Source organism: Natator depressus, chromosome 9 (genome assembly GCF_965152275.1).
Source record: "Natator depressus isolate rNatDep1 chromosome 9, rNatDep2.hap1, whole genome shotgun sequence".
In the NCBI taxonomy this organism is placed as follows: Eukaryota; Metazoa; Chordata; order Testudines; family Cheloniidae; genus Natator; species Natator depressus.
This window is the reverse complement of record NC_134242.1, coordinates 16,303,698-16,328,497: the sequence shown is the minus strand read 5'-3', so window position 1 is coordinate 16,328,497 and position 24,800 is coordinate 16,303,698. Positions and strand designations below refer to the sequence as shown.

At 43.6% G+C, this 24,800-nt stretch overlaps 1 protein-coding gene across 1 annotated transcript in view; it reads right to left on the bottom strand.

Moving 5' to 3' along the window:
* Nucleotides 1–23,793, bottom strand: part of SLC7A14 (solute carrier family 7 member 14) — a 64,484-nt gene extending 40,691 nt beyond the window's left edge. Inside the window, exon 1 of the mRNA XM_074963581.1 lies at nt 23,567–23,793. The gene's annotated coding sequence lies outside the window, so the exon portion shown is untranslated. The remainder of the gene's footprint in view (nt 1–23,566) is intronic.
* Between the last annotated feature and the right edge of the window lie 1,007 nt (nt 23,794–24,800).

Sequence of the window (24,800 nt, the reverse complement as noted above, 5' to 3'; positions counted from 1 at the left end):
GCTGCAGCATCCTTACTGAGCCTAAGAAGAAAATATTTTAAGTGGACACTGCTGGATCAGCTTAGGCCCAAAATTTGACGGGTTTTGTAAAAACAAGTTTTTACAAAACCCGTCACTTAAAAACCTCTTCCTGAAACAGTTTATTTTTTAAAAGGGATAGTGTTCTCTTGCAAACCCAAAGATTGCAGCATCCTGCATATGAGACTCTGCAAATGAAACTGAGTATAAACAAAAGTGAAATTAACTAGACTAGTTCAGATGTCCAGCCTGAGAGTAAGCAAAGAGCACCAATGATGGCTAATTACATTTTTAAAACTGCGCAGTGTTGCCAACCCCAGGTGCTCAAAACTCATGAGTCAGGCTTCTAGTTTCTGAGCCTCAGGTTGCAATTTAAAGCTCTTTCCCACAACTGTGTGTGTAAAAGCTGAGATTCTCATGCAATCTCTTAATTCTAAAAGCTCAGACTTCCAGAAAAATACCACAAGTCACAAGGCTTATGATAAAATTGTGAGTGTTGGCAACTAGGTTTAGTGATCTAAGGTGTGGTCAGAAATCTTTTTATAAATATGAATTTTAACTTGATAGTGTCCTTAAATGTGCTCAGGAGACAAGGCAATTGTGTTTTCTTCTACATATCCAAAATAAACTTTTTCTTTAGACAGCCTATTTAATAACACCACATTGCTTATTTAATAAACTTAACCCAGCATTCATTTTATTTTTTGGTTGATCTAAATTCAGAATTTCCTCAAACTTTCCCTCCAGCAATAGTGACCTGAAAAGAACTCTCTACACAATCTAAATAAATTAGATTTAAAAAATCACCCCTCCCACACTTGAAGAAATTTTGTCTTTGGGATGGGAGTTAAAATTGAGGTTCTGGCCCTGGTCATTAAAGAAGTTGTCGCTACTCTGTGTGGGCCAGATTCCAGGCTAGGTAATTACATTCTATCTGAATTCCCCCTTCAGTTTCTGTTGGAAATGATGGGACAGTGCCTCAGCTGGTGTAAGTCAGCATGGCTCCATTGACTTCATTGAAACTAGACTGAATCCACCAGCTGAGGATCAGACAATCTTCTTCTTTTCTCGTTGTCCCAGGGTTTGATCCTGAAACTGCTGAGAACCTCCAGGTCTTCTCTCAGGAATAGGCTCCTGAACTAAAATGTTGCTGTGTGACATGGAACAGCTGCTGTGTTCCACCAGGCCTGCATTTCGGTGATGGGTGAAATTATTCCTGTAAATATAGTAATTGCTGTTAGAAAGTCATTTACCAAAAATCACCACTCCGCTTTCTCAGAGACAGCCATAATGGCCTATAAGTTCAGCAATATATAGCACCCTCTCGGATACTGGCGTGGTAGGAAACACACTGACTTATTACAACTACGGTCTGTAGCTTGTATGGTGCTTCTGCCAGGATTTACCATGTCTGCCTGGCACAAGCTGCAGAAGCAAGTCCTGTAGGCCTGCCCTGTGTGTCCTTCTTGTCCCCACGCCCTCTGCCCAGAGCCAATTTTTCTCATGCTCCTTCTTCCTATGGTTCTCTGTCTCCCACTGCCTCCCTATGCCGTGGTTTTGCTGTCTCCTTCCCATTTGTATTCAACCACAGTGGACCCTCCATTTTTTGGCTGCCCTCCATTCACTTTGTCCTATATCCTGCTTTCTTCTCCCCGCTGCTCCCTTACCAGGTCATTGTTTCTCAGGAGCATGGAGGCTGCTCAGGGCTCCTTGCACTGCCTTACATAGTACTTCCACTCACTGGTTTCTCTCCGAGACATTAGCTGGACCTGCTGCTGAAGCTGGTCCAGTGATGATTGCTTCTGCACATAGGCAAACACAGCCCAGGCACAGAGGCCATTGCCTCCAAGTTTTCCCATCAGGCTCAGGAACAATGTCCTGTAATGTCCCACCCTGTTGTTAGCCCCGTCTTTAGAGCCATCTGGGCTCCTTTGGGCTTATAGACTCCTTGGTTTTAAGGCCAGAAGAGACCATTAGCTCATTTAGTCTGACTTCCTGTATAACACAGGCCATAGAATTTCATCCCGTTACCTCTGTACTGAGCCCAGTAACTTGTGTAAGAACACTGTGTACATCTAAGTTACGTTGTTTATGTAATTTTTCCTTGCCACAGACTTTTGAACGCTGTTCTTGGCTCAGAATAGATGCCATGTTCCACCCCAGAAATTGCCACACTTGTATGGTGTGGGGGAGGTGATGCCTGGTTGAAGTGCTTTGGTATCCCCAGGGTGGAAAAGTATTGCTATTATAAATGTATACACAGCTGGCTCTTAAATCCAGTTATACCTTCAGGTATTTTTTTCTGCACTTCTCTTCCCCCATTGTTGCTGTTTATCAAACTATTTTTGTATAAATAGAGGCTGTTTTATATCCCCAGCCACCGCCACCTCCTGCCTGACTTAAGGCCCAGCCATGCAGAGTGCTGAGCACCCTTGGTATCTATTGAAGCAAGAGGGGTTGAGGTGACTCAGCACCTCACTTGATGAGGTCCTGTTTTGTAATCCACAATGCCAGGGTTGCCTGTATTGCAGTTGGGAGAGTCCGTGCCCTCTGCGCTGTGAAGCATCGTCTTTGTTTATTTGCACTGCTGTGAGTGCTGAAGTGGGCTCCTAGTCTTCAGATAACTTTTAAAATCTGAACTGGGTGTTTGTCTCTCTCTCTTCAAATGAATCTTCTGGTGGTCTTTGTACAGCTCACTCAGTCCACAGCTCTCCACGCCTTTTATTCATATTGAAATAGTAACTAAAGCCTGCTCTGCACAGGTAAGTTGCACCGTTTTAACTGAATCTGTTTTCAAACTGGTGCAATCCCTCCTGTGGACAACTGTATTTTAGCTTAAGAGTGGCTTATTCTGGTTTAGTTTACGCTTGTTCCTAATTAACTTAAGCTATACTGAAAAAGAGACTCTTAAACTGAAATAAGGGCGTCCACACAGGGTTTTAGATTTGGTTTAAATCTGTCCTTTAGATTAAACTGATGCAATTCTCATGTAGACAAGCCCTCAGCCTCAAAAAATCCCCTCTGGATAAGTAAATACTGCTATGCCCATTTTACAGAGAGGCAGACTGAAACACAGAATGGTTATATTTTCAAAAGTGACCACTCATGCTGTGTTCCTCAGTTTTGGGCATCAAACTAGAAGGTTCCCAAGTTGGGTACTCGAAAATGAAGCCATTCAAAAATCAAAGGCCACTTTTGAACTGCTTGGCCAAAGTGACTTGGCTCAAGATCGTATTTCAAACCAGTGGCAGAGGAGGGAGTAGAACCCAGGAGGCTTCAATTTTCCCCTGCCTTAATAATCAAAAGTGCTGTTAACAGTAGAAAAACAATTAATTGCTCAAAATACATAGATTCTGCATGTGAATTGTTTTAAGACTATCTTTCAAAGGATTGGGTTGTTTTTTTGGAAACACAAAGGTTTAGTAAGAAAATCAGTGAATAATAGTAACTGATTTCATTTCCTTTTTATAACAATATAGTTGGATTTAGTTGCCGAAGTGGCTGCTTTTAATATTTCTGCAAAAGTCTTCCTTTTCAATGGTTTATAAATCTTCACGTAGACTAATTTTGACTTCCTGTTGCCCAAGAGAGCTTAGTTCCTTTACAGGACACAAATTTGGTTCTCCATGAAGGAGCAACTGTTTCTGTGCCCTATTAGTTAACTTTCTGCTGGATAAATATTGATTTTTTTTTCTCCCCCCCCCCTCCCCCAATGCACAGTTTGGATTTCCAAACCATATGCTTTGGCAGACTGGGGGGGGGGGGGGGGGGAAGAATTAGCTAATTAATTTTAAAGTCAACAAGCACTGCCTCCAGCTCTAGTTAAGTTTTGTTTTCTCTTTTCCAAATGCCTTGCTGCTTTCATGCTATAGCCTATGCTGAAGCCAAAGAGGCTATAGGGATATTCAGTTATAGACTGGGAAAGTACAGCTGGGCCTAAAGTTTTGGATCTGAGCCACCTTGTAAGACTCTGAGGAAGTTTGGATTCAACCTGAGAGTCAGACTGTGCAACTCTTATTCATGTTGAGTGGCACCTTGCTCCAGGAAGAGTCCCATTGACTACAGAGGAAGGTGCTATTCAGCATGAGTAAGGATGGCAGAATCTTGCCCTCACTGGCTGACTTTCTCTCTCAGGCTGAATGAAACCCCTGAGACAATATCTTCAATTTGTAGCAATGTTTGGATCTTGATCCCAACTTGCAGACAGGCCCATCATTACCTGAAGGTAAAATACACGAGAGACTGATTCAAGGTCACAGAACTTACTGGGATACCCTATGAGCAAAGGATTGCACAATGACTTGAACAGAAATTGGAGAAGGTGAAGAGAAGAGCCACAAAAAAGATCTGAGGGCTGGAAAAAATGCCGCACAGTGAGTTCAATCTGGGGAGCTCATCAAAAAGAGGATGGAGGGGTGACTTGACCACAGTATAAAGCACCTTCACCAGGAGAAGAGTGCCACAAGGACTCCTCATTGTTTTTTCTGATATCAGCAGAGAAAGGCATAAACAAGAACCAGTGGCTGGAAGTTAAAGCCAGATAAATTCAGACTGGAAACAAGGAGAACATTTTTAACAGTGAGGGTGATTAACCATTGGAACGAAGTACCAAGCGAAGTGGTGGTTTCTTCATCCCTTCATGTTTTCAGATAAAGACTGGATGTCTTTTCTGGAAGAAATACTTTAGTCAAACACAAGTTATAGGGCTCAATTCAGAGATAACTGGGTGAAATTGTGTGGCCTGTGTTATTACAGGAGGTCAGATGATCTAATGTTCCCTTCTGGCCTTAACATTTCTTGTATTTGTTTTGGGCTGGTCAAAGCCCCTAAGCTGTGAGTTGTAGCTGCATAGGCTGCTCTTCATTCCAAGGTGCAAGTACCCCCTTTCTAACCAACACAAAACGCCGGCTTTGGTATCTCCTGGCCGCCTGGATCTACCTCCTTGTCTGGGATGGGGTCTGTGATTCTGTCCAGCCCAAACACAATATATTGCAAATGGGTTTTTGGGAATGTCCATGGGGACACAGTGAGCATGCTCCTAATGTTAGGGGCAAGTCCTTCTGTGGCTGAGAATTTTAAGGGGGCTATGACTGAATATGGCTTTCGGTAGTCCCTTTCATACTCAAGAGAATTACATACAAATTTGTTACATACTAATGTTGCAATGATCTCCTAGGTGGAGATAGTGGCCTTGTCCACGAAGTGTTTTATGTTGTTACTATAATGAAAGTCCCGATGAAATTATATTCAAGTGATATATAAAAATAAACTCCTGGCTTTTCCTGGATGGAATCAGAACTTCTCCACTGTGTTTCATAGGCCCCATAGTGATTTCAGCTAATAGTTTCTCCTAAATTCTATCATTGCTATTACTAAGTTTCAGCCATGAAGTTCTACACAGCATCAGATTTTTTATAATCCTTTTACGAATCATTAAGGAAGGAAGTCTCAAAGTACTGAAATGCACTAACTTTTGATAACTGCAGTTATGATATTGAAATATCTGGAAGCGTTTCAGATAAGCACTTTAATTAAACTATATCAGTACACTGTTTCTTTGCAGACTTAAAAGCTTCCCTTTTGTCCTACTTGAAAGCCTAGAAAAAAATCTCTTGGACGTAAAACACTATACGAAGCAGTGACAAATAGCTCATTTCTGGTCTGCTCTGCTAATTTCTTATAGCCTGCTATACACGTTAAAGTAACAGATAGTCTGGGAAGGTTTGCTTTGCTCTGTGTTGTGCTTTGATCATTTCTGACTGGCAGAATCCCCTACCTCCAAATAAGGCAGATCAGCATACTGTATATATTGGGTATATAAAGCTGTAGGCCTTAAGAGACTTCTCTTCATCCAGAGCCAATAGGAAAGATAATAGCCAGGAGTAAAATCCTGCCATCTGAGCATCTTTTCATTATAAAACCTGAAAGCTCAGGAGAGCCTCTTTCAGTGTCAACACCAATAACTTGCAGCAGAAAGCAAACTCTCATTCAGTGAGTTCTAACTGGATTGCCAAGCCATACGCCATTAAGCAGAATGTCTGCATTGCCAACCAGTCTGAGTCAATTCTTCCAGCCTGCATTCTTATGAGCTAACATTTACTGCTGCAACCACATGCTTATTAGCAAGTGGTGTTTGTACTGCAACACTCTTCTTCATTAGGGTAAACTGACTAAAACAGCAATCAAATCAGCGCTATCGGTCTAGGTATTTACAGGCACAGATCTTCTTTACCTCATGGATACATTTGCTGAATTATTCATAATGCAAACCTCATTGACACCCTCATTCACTGTCTTGTCTGTCCTTTAAACCCTTTTGATCTTATCAGGGGGGTGGATTGTGCCCCTGTGGGCCCCTTCTACATATGGGTCTGCCCCTCTCTGGCAGAAGGGGGTTGCTGGTTTCACAGCACCACCCTTACCTTTGCCCTGTGCCAACACCCCTCCATGGGAGCTCTGTGCAGACTGAGTTCTTGACAGTTCAGGGGATGGGGTATTTCAGGGGAAGCTGCTCTTTTTGAGGGCCCCAGTATTTGTGCATGAAAATCAGGTGGTAGCGTAGAATCTCCCCCTGGGTTCCTTCTGGAGCTGTATTGCCCAGCATCAAGGGGACCCACCCCATGGTAGCAGTCTGCTGAAAGGGACTGTAATGCCAAAGAGCATAGAAGGCAGCAGCCATCCCTGATGGGGACCTCTTGTTACAACATGGAAGGGGTTTCCCTTCCTCATAGATCGCCTACATTCACAGGGTTGGGATGTGGAGAAGCCACCAAAACCTGCAGCCTCAAACCTCTCCCACCAGAGAGGATGCTTTAAGGACCATGCCAGGAGCTGAAACTTGGAGTCTTCCCATGTTTCCGGCCCCATGTATTTTGCTTGGGGGGAGAAGAGGCAGTCTGAGCGTGTGTGACAAACAGGTTCAAAGGAACTGGTACAGAATGATCTAAAAAAGAGAAACTCAACAGCAACAAAAGCCTCAAAAGGCAAAATCATCGGGGCCTTACTCAAATTTTTTTTACACTGAAGCCAATTTTGAGTTTGCCTGAGTAATGTTGGAAGGTGGGTTTATTTTCCTCCCTATCGCTTCCATGAATGGAAGGGACCCTCTGCACATCTCTCCTCCCCATCCTGTGCAGAAGTGGGGCTCAGTTACCTCCAAGACACCTTCCCCTCTACCACTCTCTCCCCCTGCAAACTCCATGGAGGGTGCTCTGGGATCTGCTCTGTGGGATGAGGTGGGGATGGGTTGGAGGCAGAGATGAAGGGTTGGGGGCAGGGATGCATATTCTCCATCTGGCCCTGTGGAGATTCCCAGGAAAGATAACAAAGCCTGGGGCTCTATTTCTTTTCTTCTGGGCTTCTTCCCAGGGTATGTCCAAACTAGGAAAAAGGGTGCTTTTTACCACCCTGATAACTAACACAAGGTAAAATCCTAGACAGCTTGCAGTTTTAACATGTGTTAATAGGTTGATGTAAAGACTGGGGCAGGGCAAGGGGAGCCTGGAGTTTGCCTCAACCAGCTAACACATGTGAAAACTACAACTGCCTTGTTCGTACTAGGATTTTACCATGTGTCAGCTAATATGTGGTAAAAATCCAGCCTTCTTCCTAGTGAAGACAAGGCTCAAGTGGCCTTATAAACAGTCGTGGCCAGGGAGAGCACATGGTAGCCTGGCTCCATTTGAATCCCATTGTGCGGGGGCAGAAGGGGAACCACAAGGGGCTACAGCCAGTGCGGATAGATGAGGCCAAGTGCTACGTTAGCCCTGGCATCCCACGGATTCTGGGAGAACGCTGAGTGTTAATATCCCCCAGAGAGTTCAAATGGACCCTCAAATAACTCTTCTGGTGGAGTTCTATAGAATGTAGTAGAAAATAACCGTCCTGTAGAATTTTTTAATCACCTACTGCCTTTAATAAGACTCTTTTTTTTATCCCTGCTATAGAATTCTTTAGGATGGTTCAGTAGTTGACTAGAAGGATATAGTTCACTAATGAATTCTAGCCCTTTTTACCTTTGATTCTCTGTCTCCTGCTCTCAGTTGGGAATGACTGGGGTTTCAATGCCACGCTTCGTATGTTTCCCTCGTTCCAGTGGGGCTGTCAAAAAACCGACTATACTCCGCACTTGGGAGAGCTGGCCTCCATAGCCCCGCCCAGTGCTGAGCGCTGGCCTGCGGACCATGGAGCGAATTAGGAAACCGTTGCGTCTCTGGCACTGAAGGAGGCTTGGGCTTCCAGCCCTGAGCTAGCTGGTGCAGACAGACACTGTTCCGGAAAAGAAAACCTGTCCACTTCTCTGCGCAAGAGCAGGCCAAGCTGCTCAGCCAGGAAAAGCCCTTGCTTTCTGCCATGCTTTATGTCAGCTACTCCATCTGTGAACAGTCACAATAAAATCAACTTGCTTCCCTTGCTGGGGGAATGTCTGCTAATGTAAAGCTCGATATATTGTAAGTGCTCAGCTTCATTATTAGTATCCTCCAGTTGTTTGTGATTCAAGAGGTGGGGAAACAGCAACGTAGGGACTTAGACATAGCAGGGCAATAAATGTGTTCCTAGAGCGTGGCTGGGGCAGGGGTCGGCTCACTATTCAGGCCCCAACCCTACAATGCGCTCCAGATGGGGCAGGGACCTTACTCATTGCAGGACCAGGGTCTTTAAATTACTAAGACAAGAGGCGGACTGTATTTATATTGTTTTTCAAATCTAAATTCCCCGCCTCTCCCTTAATGCTGGTGATTCAAGGAAAGTAGAACGTGGATCCAAACTGCCTGGTTCTGGCTTTGCAAAACTACCTGCTAGTCTCTCTCTGGCCCTATTAACCCTGCCACATCTGCTGCCATTACAGTAGTGGCTCGAACAGCGGCTTCTCAGGTACAAGTGCCGAAAAAAGAAAGTTCTTGTGTGACTTTGAGCCTCAAGACGACATGTAAATATGAGGCAAGTGAGAGTCTTCAGTGCCTTGCGGCTGGCTAATAGCAATAGACCGATGAGAGCTCTTTAAGGCTGGGTCTCTGCTGGTATTTTACTTGAACTCTCCCACTGTTGCACTAGAATTGGTGCCACACCACCAGTGGTGGCATTGGTGGGAGCACTAGTATAGACCAGGCACTGGCATTTTTAGCACCAGGTCATCTAGGCCTCCCCACAGCAGGTTTAAACACCACAACGGTTAAAATACTAGCAGCCCGTCCATATGAGCGCTTCCTTCGTTATTAACATCAGTGGAGCTGCAACAATGGGAGATTTTAAGGGGGGAAAAAATAGTGCAGACAAGGTTGTTAGTTCCTGTCACAACAGGCGCTGAAGTAGAGAGGCTTTAAGAGGACGTTTTTTGTTGTTTTTTAAGTGAAAAGTATCAGGGATGCAAAAACAAAGCACCAAAAAGGAACCCACTGACGATAAACTAAACATGACAACTCTCACTGCAATTTCCCCACTAATCCTAGCAGGGAGCCAACCAGGGGCTCTCTTTAAGATAAAACGGGTTGGATTTCCCCTGGGTTTGCACAATCAATCGTGTTATTACAAAAGTAATTATAAAAATCCCAATTACACTACACTGTAGCGAGATAACCACCACAAACACTGAGTGCTTTTTAAAGAGAGACAGCTATGCCACAAATATTATCTGTAGTCTTCAGACTACCTAGTATCAGAGAGAGATGTGTGCTGCACCATGGTATGTTTTAAACAAATGCCATTTTGTCATGTGCAGGGGTTTGCAAAACTCATCTAAAAACTCGGAAAGACAGCTCTGAAGAATTTGCACAAAACACCATGTCTGTATCTTAGGGCTATTTTGACCTCTGGTGCTAGCAGCAGCTGACCGCGTTTGGATGGAACAGATGGTCCAGCATTAAGACACAATGGACCCCAGTTGCTACGAAAGCACTAGCCCTGACATGAGGCGCATCAGAACACAGGAAATGGAATTAGCCGGAGTCGATAATCATAGACTCTGGGTGTGCCCCTGACATAGGAAAAACTCTCCCTCCTGCCAATGGGCATTTTGCCTGCCTTAGGACTACAGGAGGAAGGCAGATGCTTTTCCCAACCTGCTCTCAGACACAGCCTACACAGTCTGTTGAATTCAACCTTGCCCTTTTCCTGGATCCTAGTTTTATTAACAGAGATTAACACTAAAATAACAAAGTTCACCTCAAACCTTCTCCCTGGGCTTAGCTGGGAGTTGACACTGGCTACGGACTACCCATAAATTACAGAACACATTTTTTGGTGGTTTTCAAGACCCACCCCCTTGTCAAATGTAAGAAATGGAGGAACCCCCCCACCCCTAATGCATTATGTAATTTATGGACAGCCCCTTAGCACCTGACAGGATTGCAAAAATGAAACTGCTGAGAGGTAGTATTACCCTGATCACTTTGCTCGTATGTTGCAACACTACACCACCCTTTGTCTCTTTAGATTGTAAGCTCTTTGGGACTAGACCTCTCCTTTAGCATTGTAGTGCCTGTCTGCTTGTCTAGGTGCCTAGCACATTTTGGGTGCTACTATAATATAAATATTAATAAGGGCTTTATTTTTCCCTTGAGAAGAATGATTTGCTCTCATGGATGTCTCTTATAGCCTTATCTGGTGGGGGTTTTTTTTTTTTTTGTTTGGACCATTGGCTTCACAAGGAATGCGAGCTTGACACGTTAAACCAGACTACAAATAGACTACACACTGCTTGCTGAGTTAGCACAGCTAGGACCTGAGATGAAAGACAAGAGAAACAGACACGAAGAAATGCACCAGCTTGGCATCTCTCCTCTCTTTATTAATTATTAGCCTGGTGATTGTGATGCAGGCTGGTTTGAATGAATAGAAGCTATTGATTTTAATACATCTCCTAAAGCAGGGAAAGTAATGACGTCAGTAATGCAATTCAGTTTGCCTACAATAGAATTAAGTGAGTCAGACAGCAGTTATGAGCCACTGTAGATAAGGTGGAATGCTCCTGTTGAAGGATCTCGTCAAGTTAGTATTTTCCCTTCTTACGTACCTTTTCAGTGTACTCTGATTTGGGGTTTAATATGTTTGTTTTTTGCTATGTCAGTGCCTCGCTGTGATACCACAATAAAAGTTGTGTCATTGTTTCCATTATAAACCTCTCTGTTAAATTAAGGCAGTGGTTTTCAACCTATGGTCCACGGTCCCTTGGGGGTCTGCAGACTATGTCGAAGATTTCCAAAGGGGCCCACACCTCCATTTGAAATATTTTAGGGGTCCACAAATGAAAAAAGGTTGAAAACCACTGAATTAAGGGATTTATCACCCAAAGACACATCCTTGAAATCAATAGGGCTCCATGCAGGTGTGGGGCTCCACCCATACAGTTCCTGTTTCAGGATCTGACCCTGAGTGCTTAACATTGATGTGGGGCTGAATTTTGACACAAACTCTCAGCCTGAGTGGAGTTGTTTGTTTTAAAATACAAATTTTGGTTGAAATCGAGCTAGTGATTTATTTTAAGCTTAGTCAAGTTTTCTTCTCCATCAACTAAACTTTTTTTTTGTGTTAATAGTAAAATGAAATTTTGGGGGATTTAACAACATTTTGTGCTTCCATAGCACCTTTCATTTCAGTACCTTTATGTGATTTACCAATGTTAATGCTGCTGTAAGATGGATGAGTATTATCCCCATTTACAGATGGTGAAACTGAGGCACTGAAGGTTTCAGTGACATGACCAGAGTCACAAGGCAAGTCAGCAACAGAACCAGAAATAGAACCAGAACCTGTTCTGTATTTCATTAGTAATCAAAATAACATGCACGAATTGCTAACTTTAGCAGATTCTTCTCTCGCTCTGTCTCTGTCACTGACTATTCTCACCACACCCCACCAGTGAGTTGCTTGGGCTAATCATCACTCTGTTTGAAGGAAGCTGGGTTAACTAAGGCAGATTAAAAAAAAAGCAGTTTGACACCTCAGTACTAAAATGAGCACTAGGATGGGGAATTTGGGCAACTAATTACAATGTCCGAGGTTAAAACTGGCATTCCCCTTAAAGTGCTCAGTGGTGAAGGTCTTTAGGTACCTACATCGATTGCTGGTTTAAGCTTCCATGCAATTAGATGCTGCCCACATCACAAGCAATTGTCCAGACTACACTGGTCCCTTACAATAGTCTGCATTATTGCTGTAACAAAAATACCATGTGAGAAAGAGTGTAGGCATTGTGACATTCTGACAGAAGAGGCCAGAGCTCTTGGAGTCAGTGAAAGTTGGATCATTCAACCATGTGGGCTGAAGTCTCTGGGAACTGATTATAGGTGAGAAATTGCTTGAGGCCAGGATTGTAATCTGTTAAGCTTTAGACACCAGAAAAGATGTTTTATTTTGTATTTGTTTGTAACCATACCTGTCTTTTTTTCCCTGCTCTTGCTTAGTATCACTTAAATCTCTGTTCTTAATTAATAAACTTATTCTTAGTTTTATTATAAACAGTATGAGTGCTGCTTTGTTGAAGTGAAGTATGAATCTGCAGCTAACCTAACATGTACATTGTCTCTTTGGAGGCAGCAAATGTAACAATTTCTGTGAGGGTCCAGTGAGAGGGACGCTACAGAGAGATGTCTCTGGGGAACTCGGGAACTAGGGTTCACTGACTGTTGCCTTGAAGGCAAGGTAAAGACTGGCAGAATCTCAAGGAGTTTGTGGCTGAGGTAGTCAGACTGGGGTGGCAGAGAGCTGACTGACAGTCAAATCTCCCGCCAAACTCTCCTATTGAGGCAGAGTAGCAGCACAGTGGCTCACAGTTCTGGATGTCCTGAGTAGAACATCATAGGCATGAATATTAGTATAAAGTGGTATCTGCGCAGACAACTCTGTCTGCAAACCCAATTCTTTGAGCTGCTTTCTCTTAAGTGTCAGCTGTGGTTAACATATATGAGCTGGAGAATGTGCCATTGGCTCTTTGACAATTTGCTACTTTATTCTGTCCTAACATGCTTGATGTGTTCTGAAGTATCAGTAACTAATAACTCTTACAACACCTGCCCAATAATATAAATTGACATTTATTTAGAGGCATTTCTTTGATGCTCACTCAGACAGTATCTTTACCTCCCAGTAAACCACATCCCATATAACTCTAGGCACCAGATTCTCTATTACCCTGCACATTGTATAGTCATTTACACCTGTGGAAAGCTTGTTTAAAATTCTGATTTGATTGCATTTTACACCAGGGTTCACACCCACTTTGCACAGGTATAAATGATTAAACAAAAAGTGTAGAGCCGTGAAGAACCACATATAGTGTACTTAAGATAGACTTAAAAGATTGTCTTAAGACTGAATATGTTCTAAGAAATACACTATGCTTAAAACATTCCATTTGAATTTGCAACAGAATATTTAGTGACAAAAAAGAATCAGAATGGCAGATACAGTGATATAGTCAATTTACACGTTTGTTAAAAAGGTCTAATATGTCATTGCTGTCTGAGATTGCAAAATAAAAGCCTTAAAAGAATAATAGTACTGCTAATGAACGTACATAAATAGCACTAGAATAGTGGTTTGAGTTTAGGATTGGGAACGAGAAACTTCTCAGTGCTACTTCGGATACAGACTCCCTCTTTGATCATAGGCAAGTCACTTAACCTTTCAGTCTCAGTTTTGCCATCTGTACAATGGAGACAATTATCTTGCAGGGGTGCAGTTAAGATTAATTAGCTAGTGTTTGCAGAGGAAGTTGAAGCACCTCTGAATACTGGATCAAAGACAGTAAGGCTTTACCACTTATACTACATTCTATTTAGGAAATAATTAACTTTTTATACTTTCCAATTTTCATTTGCTGCACTTGAGCGAATTTGTATTCCACATGTAAACACTATTATAATTTACAACTGTCAAATACTGCAGCCCTATACTTCTCTGTGGTTAGGGGTTATAAAGAGAATGATATTTAAACAAACTGGTCAAGATTTTCAAAATAATGAGTGATTCTGAGTACCTCAAGTTTGGTGCCCAATGTGAGATCCTTAAATGTGAGATTTCCAGAAAGTGTTAAGGGCAAGATTTTTAAAGGTATTTAGACACCTAATTCCAACTGATTTCCTTTAAAAATCTGGCTCTAACAGCTAAACTCTGAAAATCCCATCTCTTTAAGTTATCACATGTGGGTCACCCAAATTCTGAGGCGCTAGATTCAAACGACAGGTTTACACTTTGAACCCACCAGCTCTATTTGGGGTATTAGAGATTCTGTACCCGGTAATGCAGAGACATCTGAAAAAAATCAATGTGTAATATTTTCTCATTTGAAGTATCTTCATAGTAAGCAGCCTGTTTTCAATTAAACGTGTGTGTGATTTTAGTGGCACAATTGCCATTAGTATTACTTAGAGCTGAGTAGCTAGAGATTTGTGTGTTTGGAACTGTGGGCCTTTTGCTATTTGTCAGGTTATACTTTTAGTAATTGTCTGGGTGAGAGCCAATTTTATATAACACATCTCACTATACCATGGTGGTCAGGCTGCGATTTGGTAGCACGGATCCAATCATTTTAATAGTAAGAAATAATTACTTATAAGTGTTCATTTTTTAAAATAATTGCATTTCCTTCAATATGCAGCATGAAGGCTTTATAATTACTTTGCTGCTCTTTGTTTTCTTTGCAGATCCATTTTTTCTCCTCATCTTCAAATGAAAACCATTAAAATTTACTTGAGGCTAATCATGAGAGCTGTTTCATTTGACATAATTCACAAAAGTTTATTTATTAATGTGTGAAGCACTCTAATTAAACAGGATGGATTTTTACTTTTACAAAGTCTGTATTGGCAGTGCTGGCTGATACATCATAATGACAGCTTATTTCTTTCCTGGAAGTCGTGAATTTCAGTGGCAACAACATAGTTTATCTTGTTCGGGAAAGAACTGGCGTGACACTGACATTCCACCTTCCAAACAAGAAAAGTAACGATCAGCATTTAAAACACAGGCCTGATATCAAGAGGGACCAAATACCTACAATTCCCATTGAAATGAATGAGATTTGCAAGTGCACAGCACCTCTTAGAATCTGATCAATACGACCAGTCTTCCTCCTCCTCCCACCCCTTTCTCATGCTGACCTCACTCTTTGAGTAGCTTTATTGAAATTAAAGCCCGCAGTTATGGCCTGATATAATACAAAATACCCAGTGTTGCCAACTCTTGTGATTGGAGCCTTGAAATATTTGGTCTGTTTCTTAAAGCCCCAGCTCCTGGAGTCATGTGATTACGTGAAAAATCTCAGCTTTCTGTTTTTTAAAAAGTGAGTGTTTAGTTCTTGTGGTTGTGAGGAGAAGCTTGAAAATGTGACTCACCTGCATCCAAAAGGCTCAACCCAGAAGGCAAATAAAAAGAACCCCATATATATTATCTTTAAAAAGCGCCTTTATTTTAAAGCCAATCTCATGATTTGGGGGTCCTGACTCAATTTTTGAACAACTGGGGTTGGCAACATTGTGTATCTGTGGCCTTCTGGGGAATACAAGCTCTAGAAGATCAAGAATGCTGGAGACGGGCAGAATTATTCAAAGGAAAGGTTGATCTGTTGTGCATTATTCCATCCTGAATAACCCCACAATGGTGATATGTGGAAAAAGCACATGTAAACCTGCTCCCTGTATTCAGGAGTTATCTGCAATTAGTGAAAGGGGAAAATGCCATTTTCCTTTATCTTAGCAGCGTTTACCTAGGGCAACTTTTGTGCTTGAGAAGGCCTGTCTGCCACACAAACTGTCAGTGTCCTGAGTGGGCCTTTTGCTTCCCTCTGACTCTATCATTGATTCTGTTCTTTCAGTTTTCAAATACATTAGTCTTTTTTTGTGCAGGGGTGGGGGTTGATTCATCAGTTATACCACTGTAATTGATTATGCCTTGCGGCCCTATTTCCATGCTTTTGCTAATCAACTAATTAATGCAAGAGATGGCTGAAAAAAGGAAATTCCTGAAAACGTAATATGAAAATGCACTTTTTCATGTATAGCCTATTCATTTCTCCAATGCAATCATATAATACATGCTATATTGCCGATGGTTATGCATTTCATACAAGAAAAAGCAAGCCTGTCTCTATCCCTGTCTCTATTTCTGCTATTCTGCAAGGTCATGGCTGTTGGCCCTGATATGCCATTTTTCATCCGAGATTGGCACTGGGCTGGCAGCACTGGACATGAGTATATGAACGGCCACTGCAAAAGGATGTCACAACACTAGTCATGGCAAGTCAGCAGGAACTGTAGGTGTAGTTGTTTTCTTCTGGAGGCAGGCAGATCTTCTTATAGGAAGTATACATTGCTTATTTGCACCTATTGGAACCATTGTCAGCCTTGTGTGCAGCAGGTAGTTTTAATCCGTCATAGCTCTCCATGCAATTTTAAGGATATTGGCATCTCAGTGAAGTTTTGAGGGAGCTGAAGTCCATAGTACCGTATGACAGCTGAATTATCTCCAATATCTCAATCCCATCCCATAGTAATGAGCTGACTCTGGACCAGAGGCAGAGGGTCAAATATAAGGGCTTGTCCACATGGGGAAGTTGCCCATAATAGCTATCGCAGTCATTACAAAGTAACAGTAGATGTGTCCACATGGGGAACCATTCCAGAACTGTGCTTTAAATTCACACCCTAGCTTATTTTGGAATAACTTCCCCTTGTAGACAAGCCCTAAGACGCGGTCCTTGTGGGAACTTGTGTACTTGGCTCTGGCTTGCTAGGAGACTTTATTGCTTCTCTTTTTGGACTGTGCAAATATTATTGTTTGGGGTTTTTCTTTGCTTGTCTTATTCTTTTGCACAAACGGAGGCTGCTTTTTGAAAGCTTTGCTCAGTTTCCAGGAAACTGTTGCCCTGTTTGGGATTTTGTGCCGTTCGTGAAGGGTGGAATTCACTTCACTCGCATAAAGCAAGAATAGCTGAGCTCCTTGCATGTGAGTTTGGGGGTGGTGGAGGTAAAATCCCCTCCCCCCAACCTGGCACTGTAGCATAGTCTCAACCTTCACACAGCAGCTGCTACAGCCAGTGGGTTGGAGTCATAGCTGGAACCTCTCTGCAGCACTTGTGCTGGGTGTTAGGGTCACTGGCTCTGCAAATTCCATGGCCAGTGTTGCACTCTGAACTAGCTACTCTGGGATTCAGATACACACACACAGCACACAGAGTCGATCTGCTCACAGCTTCCATTACAGAGCCTCACTGCTCTGTTTAAATAGTGTGGAGAGCCTAACACTAAAGCCCTCTTTATCCATGTAAAGAGGTTGAGGACAGACAGCAACAGTGCAGGCTTGCTTTCCTGCCAGAATAGCGAGCTCCATCTCTGATTTGGAGGGACGTCTTCTAGACATGAGATGGCTGGCTGTTCTCCATACTATTATTACTATTATTACTATCAGCCATACCAATTCAACAAAGCACATAAGCATATACTTAAATTTAACCATATGCAAAAGTACTATTGAAGTCTGTGGAACTTAAGCACATGCTTAAATGATTCCCTAAATAGGAATGGTCTGAAGCACATGCTTAAAGCTAAGCAGAGTCTTAAGAGCTGTGCTGAACCATGATCCAAACCCTAGCCAGCAAGTCTGCTGATTAGTGCCTAAGGGGTGGTGATATGGGCCTGGGAACAGGACTGGGACTGCCAATTTGTTTCATATTGGCCACTAAACATGGCAACACATTGCAGTTACTGCCAGCACAGGCTGTATTCAAACTGGTAACCTAGAAATAAGAAGTTTTTTATATCCCATTACTCACTTCCTGAGCAAATGTAATAGACATAGGGATCATTCTGCAGCCTTTACTCTGGCAACAGTCTTTTTGAATCTAGTGGAAGTTTTGCCTCCATTAAGGACAGGAGGATTTAGCCTTGCTTTCAATTTAATATTTTATTCAAATTCAGAATGCCACAGAGCTATCTTTGCATTTTAATATCAGTGATGTCTCCTTAAAGATTCACAGTCTTGGAGCTCCATATACCTGCTCTGCTCTACTGAGCTTATTTGTGGGTCAGTTACTCATTTTGAAAAACACCTGCCTAAAAGATTCAGCAACTAAATCCTCCCTACATGCCTGTAACATAATACCAATAACTATTTTATTCAGCAATAAGCTACTTCCCTGCTAGGAACAAACTACCTGGCCCTGTAATTTTAGAAAGGCTCATGAATTAGAATGCACTGTTTGAAAAACAGTACTGTAAAAGCTGTTCTTTTGTTCACCTGCCAGGTAGAGTTAATTTATGGTATTATGTCTTTCAGTAAATTATTGATATAAAAGTAATGCAGAATGACAATAAAACAATAGAATCACGTGGCTGAATGTAGGTCTCCTACATGGCTCCATCTCACTGTTTTTATTTTCTATAAATGCCTGGGCTTCACTTTGATGGTTTTATTGCAGGGAAGAACAATGGTCTAGTAACAACATTCCAGTCTAACCAATACAGAATAGAGAAGAAGTGTCAGCGTTAGTAGGGCCCACAGCCTGTGTTGAGATCTCGGTCAATAACCTCAACTCTGGGCAATATGGTTAATGGTGAGATGCAGGAACCACATGTCATGAAAACATTTACTGAATGCTAGCAACATTGTTCTCAATTAACGTTCATAACTCCGCAGTATCTTGCGGCTTGAGTGAATAATATTTTATGAATCTCTTCTGTTTGTGCCACTAGGTCAGAATCTGCTCTCATTTATACCAGGAGTAGCTCCAATTATTTCATGGGAGTTGCTCCGAGTTTACATTGTGGTAATTAAGATGAGTATCTGGTCTACCACCATTTGGATTCTGTGAGGCTTTCCATTATAAATCTTATTTTCAGAAATTAGCCAAAAAATTGCCATAATTTTTGATTTTGCACCTTTGCATGTCCTTAGCTCCCACAAAGAGAGCTTTACTCACAAAAGGATTGTACGTTCAGGCCTACATAGAGCCTTAAACTTTACAGTGATGGATCCAGTATGGGAGTTAATTTCTTTAACCAAGTCTGAAAAAACACAAAAATTACTCTTTTAGCTGGAGGAATCCTACCACCTCGCCCAAATGAGAAATGCTTGATTCTTGTTAGCATTCTTATTACTAAAGAAAATATTTAATAATTTAAACAGAAAATTTCCAGGTAGTTTTAGTTTTACAATGGACAGATGTGTTCAGGTATTTCAGGGCTGGGGCTGGGAGGGTCTGAGTTAGTTCATTTATCAACTATTTTCATTAAAATGTCATAAGGATTTTTAGCCTGGAGCCCTAGGGCTACATTCAACACTATGTGACCCTTTGCCAACCCACTAACTTCAGAGGAGCTGCACCAGTTTACAAGGAGCAATGAATTTGGCCATTTAGGCCTGGCCCTGCTCTCATTGAAATCACTACCAAACTCCCATTGTCCTCAAAGGGAGCAGGATCATGCCCTTTATCTGGCATGTGCAACCTCTGGATTAAGAAAATGCACTGTTTTGTATCCAAAGAAGGAAGAAGTTTCTTGGGTCAGTAGTCTGAAATGTGAGCAGGATTTACACACTAGAATATGAGCCACTATGATCTACGGTGTCCAAAATAAACTCTTTTAAAAAAGGAACATAAGCTTGTGTATATACCTTTACAACAAATTCTTCCCTGCTGCACTGAAGTCAATGAAGCTGCACAAGGGATGAATTTGCACATTGGTCAGATGAGCCTAAAGTTATTTAGATCAGTTTAAAATGTGTGTTCGCCCAAGAGGCATGTAAGTGTTTTTTGTTGTTGTTTTTGATGCATACAAAGAAAAGTTCCTTTTAGGCAAAGTTAAAGTTTTGAGGCAGTCTGAGGGGAAAAGTAAGGTACTCAAAGTTGAGGTGGCTTCTCATTCATTCTCCCCTCAGAGTATGTGCTGAAGCTCCCACTAGGAACGGTGTGCGCGCGCACAGTGGGGATTTTTACCCTGGGGCCTGATTCATCAAGTTTAAGCCCAGAAAGGACCATTAGATCATCTGTATCTCATAGGCCTTTACATTTCACCCACTTACCTGTGTATTGACCCCAATAACTCGTGTTTGACTAAAGCATAACTCCCAGAAAGACATCAAGACGTCATGATATGAAGACATCAAAGATGGATAATCGACCTCTTTCCTTTGTAGTTTGTTCCACTGGTTAATCACCCTCACTGATAAAAATTTACACCTTATTTCTAATTTGACTTTGTCTGGCTGCAGCTTCCTGCCATTGGTTCTTGTTCTGCCATTCTCTGCTAGATTATTTTCTACAGTATTTTCTCTCAGTGAAGATATTTATACATTGTAACAAAGTCACCTCTCCATCTTCTTTTTGATAAACTAAACAGATTGAGCTCTTTAAGTCTCTCTCTCACTGCAAGGCATTTTCTCCAGCCCTTGAATCATTTTTTAAAATTCTTTTCTGCACCCTCTCCAATTTTTCAACATCCTTTTGAAAATGTGGGCACCAGAAGTGGATACACTATTCCTGTATCAGTCTCATTATTATTTACTGCTCTGACAATCTTTGTGTCATCCACATACTTTATAAGTGTGATTTTTACATTGTTTTCCACATTATTGATGAAATGTTGAGTAGTGTTGGGTCGAGTATTGATCCCTGTGGAATCCCACTAGAAACACCAACATTCAGTGATTCCAAATTTACATCTACTTTTTGAAACCTGTCAGCCAGATCTTAGTCCATTTAAGGTATGCTTTGCTGATATTGATAATGCTAATTTTTTTAATCAGGCATTCCTGCAGTACTAAGTCATATTTAGACTTTTGTAAGGCATTTATCACATCTTTATCAACCCAACTTATAGTGTCAAATGACAAATTTTGGCCCACTGAACAAATATCCTGCCATGGTAAAATGTACTTGTGTACTGTTGAGGGATATTGAGAGGATTAATTAATTAATGGGCCAGATTAATGCAGTTAATGTGTGTCAGAGGGAGGGATGCATCCCTAGGGAAGACAGCTGGGGCTATTCCCATTTGCCCTTCTTAGAGTTTCTGCAGGATTTGGGGAGCAACTTTTAATCCTACTGGGGGAGCAACTTTAATTCTTACTGCAGGAGTCCTGCTGACACAGCCTCAATGGGGATGCACTAAGTCATGGTATGTAAACTGACATTTAGCAGGCAATGTAAATCGCAGGGGAATGTGGCCCATTGCTTGTAAAGCAGCCTAAAGATGGTTGGATATTCAAAAGTGCCTAAGGGCTTGTCTACACAGTGATGTAATGTGGTCTACGGGGGTGTGATTTCTAAAGGGCACTAATGTGCTGCACATTAATTGGGCCATGTAGACCCTGCTAGGGTGTGCTAAAGGTTCCCTAGTGCACTTTAACATAGTGCTGTTTCAAGCAGTACTACTTTAAAGTGCAACAAGGGTCTTTATGTACCAATTAATGTGCAACATGTTAGTGTGCTTTAGAAATGACACCCCCGTAGAGCATATTACTCCACCATATAGACAAGCCCTAAGTGACTTATGAGCAGTGGCTTAAGTGCTTTTGAAAATTCCATCTGAAAAGTGGTAATAAGTACTAAATAATATGGAATCATGGAATTACCCCAGGCTTGAATGTGACCCTCTTATAACTCTTAAAGTCAATGGGAGTTATGCAAATTGATGGGAGGGTGTCAAGCCCTAAATTTGGGAAAATATCCTTCTCTGAGTGATGTCAATGGGTTTTGCAACCATAGGTCAAGGGTAGTATGTGATAGTCATAATGTTTAATGCCTTGATTTTTTTTCCAGCTTCAGTCATAATGTTGTTTAATGCAAGGTGTTTTTTAATACTTGCATTGTCACTATCTAGTTGATCCTTTTGCTGATCCAGGAATGGAGATTTCAGCACCTTGAACAGCACCCATGCTGCCTCCTATATTACTATATAGAACTCCTGGGTTTTTCCAGTCATTGGGGTTTGTTAATAATACTTAGCCCTTCGATAGCCCTTTTCCCTCTTCAAAGTGCTGTGCAGACATCAACTAATCTTCATAACACTGCTCCAATGTAGGTAAATAAATATTATATTCCCATTTTACATACCCATAAATAGACAGAGAACTCACAGCTAGGATGTGAATAGAGTCAAATCCATCAACAAAAAACATCTCTTAAAGAAATGGATGAATCACTTTCACAACAAGAAAAATTAGCCCCTTTGGCTAAGGTTCTGTGTTTCGTCAACAACACCTAATGTGATGATGACGTCCAGTTCCTTTCTCCAGTAGAGACCTGTCTGATGGCAAAAGAGATCACACTGATCCTGCCAGATATCTGCAACCAGCTACTCACTCACTTAATTTCCTTCCTTACATTTTCTCTTCCCCTCACCCGATTTGCACCTTTTATATCCCCCACTCCCTTTGGTCCCACTAGTCCCCTGTGAGCGTGCTCTCTCTCTCTCTCAGAACTTGTAAGAGGAAAGCTTTTCCTGGGTACATATTATTTAATTCAGATCAGTCTGTGTTTATCCTTTCACTTTGTGCTCTCTTACTCTCTGTTTCCTATTAATCCTGAGCTCATCAGCCTTAAACCCATCATGTCCTCTACTCCCCTTTACAGTACAGGCTACTAGCACTTTTAAAAATACACATTTCTCCTCTTTAATCAGTCTGGCTAGGTCATTAAGAAGTCAGTTTGGTTTTCCTCATTTTTGTTTCCTCCTAGCTTGTAACAGGAGTAGGTACCAAGGCAGCACCTTCCCTTCTTTAGTGTTCTGGCCAAGGCTAGGAAAAGCTACGCCGGTGAATGGGAGGCCAGGAAAACACTATCCCAGGTGAATTATTTCTCAGCTTGTGCTGGATTCTCATTTCCCAGCAGTAGGGAAGCCTATATCCAAAGCCCTGGCTGTCTGCTTCTTATCCAACAGTGATGCTGCTCTGAGCCAGGGGTGCAAGGCCTCGGCATCCCTTTAGTATGTGGCAGTATCTAGGGCAGCGCTTACCGGGGCAGGAGAGGCGAGGGGGGTACCTTCACTTCCAAACACACTGACCCTGTTCCCTCCCACGCCAATGAGCACCCAGGTGGGGGCAGAAGAGGAGGGGGAAAGAGCCCAGACAGCACCCTGAACCCCCCATACACACCTAGACACACACAAAAACAACCCCCCCCACACACACACAAAAAACTCCATTTGTGAATGGCTCCTCCTCCTAGGATCAGGCTGTCCCTCAACTTCCCATGGGCGGGGAGGAACCAGCATAAAGAGAGGGGACCCCCAAACACCACAGCACTAATGGGCGCCCCCTCCCCTCCAGGGACGTGGGCAACCTCTGAGCCTCCTATGGAGGGTGAAAGGGACAACCCCTAGCTACCAAAGCATCAGGAGTGATGCCCCATCCCCCGTACTTCCCCCTCCACCCAGGAGAACGGGCAGGTCGGTCCGGCTCCTTCCATCCCCTGTTCCCCCCACCTCTCCCTGCCAGCATAATCCGAATCCCAGGCAACGCTGACGGGCAGCCGGGCCGAGGGGAGGAGAGGTGGGACCCCGAGGAGAGCAGGCCAGGAGCCGTGCGGTGGGTACCCAGGGGGCTCAGCAGCACTCACCCACTGGAGGAGGACGCAGGAGCTCGACTCAGCCCAGCTGGCGCGGGGCGGGCTGGCAGCTCCGGGCTGTCTCCGGAGGAGGATGCGGGAGCTGAGCCCGGCTGGGGCTGCGGGGGGGTTTGCAGCACCCGCAGCTCAAGGAGCCCGAGGATGAGCTCGGCTGGAGCGGGGGGGCGGCTGGGAACGGCAGGTTTGCAGCTCCGAGCTCCTGCTGCCCTCGCAACCAGCGGGGCGGGGCGGGGCGGGGGGGGGGGATCCAGGGGAGAGGCGGGGAGAGGGCCGGGCTTGCACAGCGCCGCCCGGGGTGGAGGAGGCTGCAGGCGGCTGGAGAGGGACGTTAGCTGCTCCTCACTCCCGCGGGCGGGGGGCCCACCTACCGCACCGGCAGCTCCTGTCTGCCTCTCACCGGCCAGGAGGGAGCGGGAGGCCGGGCGCCGCAGCGCCTCAATTATTCAGCGCTCCCCAGCCCCTGCCCCGCCCCGCCGGCGCCACGTGATCCGGGGAGCGCCGGCGGAGCCGCCCGCCGCCCCAAGCGTGATGCAGCCGGCGCCCCCGCGGAGCCGCAGCTGCGGCGCTGGGTGAAGGGTTCCTGGGGGCTCTGGGCCCGGGGGACCAGCCTGCTGCCCTCGTGGGCGGCCCCGCAGCCTTCCCTGGGGTCCCCTGCTTAGCCCCCCATCTCCAGGGACGTGGGGGTGGGAGTCCCTGCCTGAGCCACCCACGCGGTGCGGGCTGGGAATCCCAGTTGATTCCCATCTAGTGGGAGTCTGCAGGGGGGCGTACTCCTGCCTCTGTCCCCACCCCATGCGCCTGGGTGAAGCCTGGCGATAGGGCTGGGAGGAGAGCAGAAGGGAACAGGTCCAGGAGTTTTACTTGTCCCTGAATCACGCTCCGACCTCCACTCACCCCCTCTGTGGGCCGACCTCCTAGCCCAGGAGTGAGCCGTGTCATCACTCATGCGATATGCGGTGAAGCTCAGGGTTGTACACTGCCCCTACCAAGCCAACGCTACGCCCTGTATCATCTCTTCCCACGAAAATGGCCATTCATCATTTCCCGCACTCCAATCAAAAGTGTCTGGGCAGCATCCGATTCTGCTGAAAATGCCAATGAGAACTAATGCCTGATACATTTCCCCACACACGTAGATATTTAGGGCTACATCCTGCAGGTATGTAGTGTAAACTCCCACTGAAATCCACGGAGGATCTCCTGGGTAAGGACTGCAGTTTTCCCT